The sequence below is a fragment of the Mauremys mutica genome, unplaced genomic scaffold (assembly GCF_020497125.1).
Source record: "Mauremys mutica isolate MM-2020 ecotype Southern unplaced genomic scaffold, ASM2049712v1 001324F_np12_obj, whole genome shotgun sequence".
Classification (NCBI taxonomy): Eukaryota; Metazoa; Chordata; order Testudines; family Geoemydidae; genus Mauremys; species Mauremys mutica.
The window spans coordinates 18,741-23,232 of record NW_025423166.1 but is presented as its reverse complement, the minus strand read 5'-3'; the positions used below and the strand labels follow the sequence as shown (position 1 = coordinate 23,232).

Below are 4,492 nucleotides of genomic sequence, written 5' to 3'. Positions count from 1 at the left end.
TGTCCAAGGCGCCTGTATAGGGCTTCATGAGCCAGGGCATTAGCGGGTAGGCTGGGTCCCCGAGGATCACTGTAGGCATCTGCACATCCCCAACCATTAGTTTGTGTTCCGGGAAGAAAGTACCTGCCTGGAGACGTTTAAAACAGACCAGAGTTCCTGAACACACGCGCGTCATGAACCTTGCCTGCCCACCCAAGGAAGATGTTGGTAAACCGTCCCCTATGGTCTACCAGTGCTTGCAGCACCATTGAAAAGTAGCCCTTTCGGTTAATGTACTCGCTGGCCTGGTGGGCTGGTGCCAGGATAGGGATGTGAGTCCCATCTATAGCCCCACCGCAGTTTGGGAATCCCATCGCGGCGAAGCCATCTATGATGTCCTGGACGTTTCCGAGAGTCACTACCTTTGAGAGCAGTTGCTCAACGATTGCGTGGGCTACTTCAATCACAGCAACCCCCACGGTAGATTTGCCCACGCCAAAGTGGTTCGCTACTGACCGGTAGCTGTCTGGCGTTGCAAGTTTCCAGAGGGCTATGGTCACTCGCTTCTGCACACTCAGGGCTGCTCGCATCCGGGTGTCCTGGCGCTTCAGGGCAGGGGACAGCAAGTCACACAGTTCAAGGAAAGTGCCCTTACGCATCCTGAAGTTTTGCAGCCACTGTGATTCATCCCAGACCTGCAGCACTATGCGGTCCCACCAGTCCGTGCTTGTTTCCCGGGCCCAGAATCGCCGTTCCACACCATGAACTTGACCCATTGCCACCATGATCTCCACGGCGAGGCGTACCCTGCTTTGTGAGAGGTCTTCGCCACTCTCCTCACCGCGCTGCCGGAGCCTCCTCGCCCGATTTCTCAGCAGCTGACTGTGGAAGAGGTGGACGATAAGGTGCGAGGAGTTGACAACGGCCATAAGTGCAGCGATGATCGCAGCGGGCTCCATGCTCGCAGTGCTGTGGCGTACGCGCTGTAACTGACAAGAGAAGGGCGCGAACAGATTTCCCGCCGGAGCTTTCAGGGAGGGAGGGCGTGATTGACGGTTCAATGACAACAGTTACCCAAAAGCACCCTCGACACATTTTTCCCCCAGGAGGCATTGGGAGCTCTACCCAGCATTCCAATGGGCAGCGGGGACTGCGGGAACTGTGGGATAGCTTCCCACAGTGCACCGCTTCCAAAGTCGACGCCAGCCCCGTTACTGTGGACTCAGAAATTCGAATTAGTGTATTTACTGTGGATACACAAATTCGACTTCATAAGGTCGAATCCACAAATTCGACTTAAGTAGATTCGAAATAGTCTTGTAGTGTAGACAAGGCCTAAGTCTTCCCTTGGAGCTGTCAGCACCAGCCGCCTCTGCTCCAGGTGCCCAGAGGAGGAGAGGTGTTGGGCTCCAGCCTGGGACTCTGCCTCCCTCCTGCCTAGCCCTGACTATGAAGCCTGGCCCTGGCCCTCCTTCCTTCAAGTGCCAGGTGGGCAAGAGGTAACATGTGGCTGCAAGCAACATGGCTAAACTTGTGGGCCTCATGTGAAGCAGCAAGAATCCCAACCACCTGGTCAAACCACAGGCATCAAGGTAACAAGTTCTAGAGCCCCCAACCAATTTTGGCCATCACGACCCAAGACCTGGCTCCAGTGGGCAAGTCACCCAGCAGGAGGGGAAAGATTTGCTCTTGCACAGCTGGAGACAGGGAAGTTGAGCACTGTGAGCTCCAGGGCTTTACCACAAACCAACACAAAGTCCCACTGAGAGTTGAACTCAGATTGCAGGATTCAGAGTCCTGAGTGCTGCCCATTACACCATGGGACCAGCTCATACTTCCTTTGCTGCACATCGGTGACCCTCACAGGGCTGGCTCATGTAAGGGACTGTTGGCCCCTTACTAAAACTTAGTGAGGGGTTTGGTTGGCTAGTTCCCAGTCCCAATAGAAGGGAGAAGGGTTGATGAGAAATCAGGCTCCTGAGACTGACTGTCCCCAGGGGCAATGGGGAGAGGCCAAAGCTCCAAGTTAGCCGCACTGACAGGCCTGGCAGTGTAATGAGGGAGTCACCAGGCCAGGGGGTCCCATCCTCCATGGGAGCTGGAACTGCCTGGGCCAGAGTGGGGCAGAGCTAAGGAGAAAGCAGGAGCCCGAGAAGAGCCGGGGAGCAGAGCTGCACCAGCCAGGGAGAACCAGAGCAGATCTGTGCTGGGAGCCGAGCCGCAGCAGCACGAGCCGTAGAAGCTGCCCAGGGAGCAGATCTGTGCTGGGAGAAGAGCTGCAGCAAGCGGAGCCAGAGGAGCAGCCCAGGGAGCTGGAGGCAGAGCCGCAGCAGCACTGGGGCTGGAGGTGGGTGCAGTGAGCAGCGTGGGAGAGCGAGGGGGACCCTGGGCAGAAGGCCCAGTGCAAGGAGATGCCACCCCTCAAGAGATCTTGCAGGCCAGACTTTTGGGGGTGGGGGGATCATATCCCGTACATGGGGGCTGACACTGGGAACAAGGGCCTGTCACCTAGAGCATGTGGCCACTGCCAGAGCAAGTGTCCAGCCCGTGGTGTCCCTGCAGCACAGCCAGGGCCTGGGGAGGAGGCCTGGGACATGTGAGGGAGAGACTGTGACCTGCCCTGACCCTCCAGAGACGCTGGTTGTGATCTCCCTGCGCCACAGAACAGGGTGACGTGTTTTCCTTTCCCATCTTTCCTTATGTTTTACATTGATTGCTGGGTAATAAATGGTGTTTGCTTGAAGCACATGCAATGCGGAGTGGGTCAGGGAAGTGCCCAGAGTGGGGACCCTGTAGCCCTGTTCAAGTGATCATGGCAAGATCGGGGGTCATCAAACCCCCCAGGATTCCTGGGCCCAGCCTTGTTGGGGTTACGAGGTCTCTGCCACACAGGAGAGTAGAAAGAGCGTCCTTGGGGTCAGGCAGCCTCTGGGCTCAGATCCTTCACGTATAAGCCAGGGAAGTTCCCCACAGCAGTAGGACCAGAGCCCCCTTTACACTTGTCCTCTGTCCTCATTGCTTCTCTGCAGCTGCTCCCTCTCTCTCCCACACCCACCTCTGCTGCTCCCCCTCTGGGCTTTCTCAGCACCTGGCCCTACAGCGCTTCCTGCCAGCCAGAGACTGTGCTTTCTACGCCTGCTCCTGTGGATGTGGATGTGGCCTCTCTCCTGATTACAAAGGAACTGTTCCAGGAAATGGCCATGGCTTCTGGGAATCCGCATGTGGCTGTGAACAGTATTTGGCTCCTGGCACACAAGGCAACTTAAAAAGCTGAGCGCCCAGACAGGGGTTTGAACCCTGGACCCTAAGACGAAGAGCCTGATGCTCTACCAACTGAGCTACCTGGATTTGTTGAGAAAAATCTTCACCATTCACCACAAGAGTGAGCAGGCAGGCAAAACAGAGGCACAAAAAGTCCCCAAAACCCCTCCTCTTTTTCTGCACAGCCACTGTCTGTCAGCAGGATTCCTCCTCCTCAGGGAGACTAAATCTAAGCACCTAGACAGCCGGTCCGTCCGCTGCACCCCAATCCCTCAGGCCTGAGCCTCCCTGCCAAAGCCCTGCACCTGGCTCCAGAGAATTAAGTCTCACGTGTCACTGGGAACTCGACTTCTTGTGCCCAGAGAATCTCTGCCCCCTCAGTAGATGACCCAAGAAACACAGTGTCCGCCTTTTCCAAAGAAGTGTTGGAAGTGGTTTTTCTCACGTGGCCTAATGGATACGGTGTCTGACTTTGGATCAGGCAATTGAGGGTCCAAGTCCTTTTGTTGTTGTCTTTGTTCAGTTTTACCTTTGTGCTGAACGTCCTGCTCCCTTCAGGGCTGGAACCTCTTCTTGGCTGCTCAGGCCAATGCTCTGGCTTCAGCTAGAGCCCCGGGAAGGAGTTGGGGGTTGGGTGTCACAAAGGCTGGGGCATGAGCCCAAGGTGCTTCCAGTCTCGCCTTTGCCCTTCCTGACTTGCCAAAGAAAATGGGCGGCTGCCCGGGCTAGAGTGTGGAGCAGTTTCCCTCTTCCAAATGTGCCCCTGTCCCTGTGCTTGAGGGGGTTGCTACATAGCGCCTTGGGAGCCTGGGTGTTTCTCTGCTTCTCACCAGCTGGGGAAAAGCCTTTTGGGGAAAAATCTCCTTCCCCACTGCCAAAGTCAGCACCTTGAGTGGGAACGGTCAGAGGCTCCACCAGGGGGGCTGGTCCTGCTTTCCTACCATCTTCTGATGTTGGCCACAGAGCAACTGGCCTGTGGGTGGCTTTCAGTGAGTGTTTGGCATTGCAGGGAGCAGGCTGGCCAGTGTCTTTGTGGCTGTCTGCTGGCCATGCATAGGCATGGTCCTGCCCTCCTCTTGCCCTGCCCTCGGTTGCTCTGTGGCTTTTAAACCTTCCCTTGGAGCTGTCAGCACCAGCCGCCTCTGCTCTAGGTGCCCAGAGGAGGAGAGGTGTGTGGGGCTCCAGCCTGGGACTCTGCCTCCCTCCTGCCTAGCCCTGACTATGAAGCCTGGCCCTGGCCCTCCTTTCTTCA

At 56.6% G+C, this 4,492-nt stretch overlaps 1 non-coding gene across 1 annotated transcript; it reads right to left on the bottom strand.

The window, feature by feature from the left end:
* Nucleotides 1–1,733: 1,733 nt before the first annotated feature.
* TRNAQ-CUG lies at nucleotides 1,734–1,805 on the bottom strand. The gene has a single exon. It is a non-coding gene; the product is annotated as a tRNA-Gln (tRNA).
* Nucleotides 1,806–4,492: the final 2,687 nt, after the last annotated feature.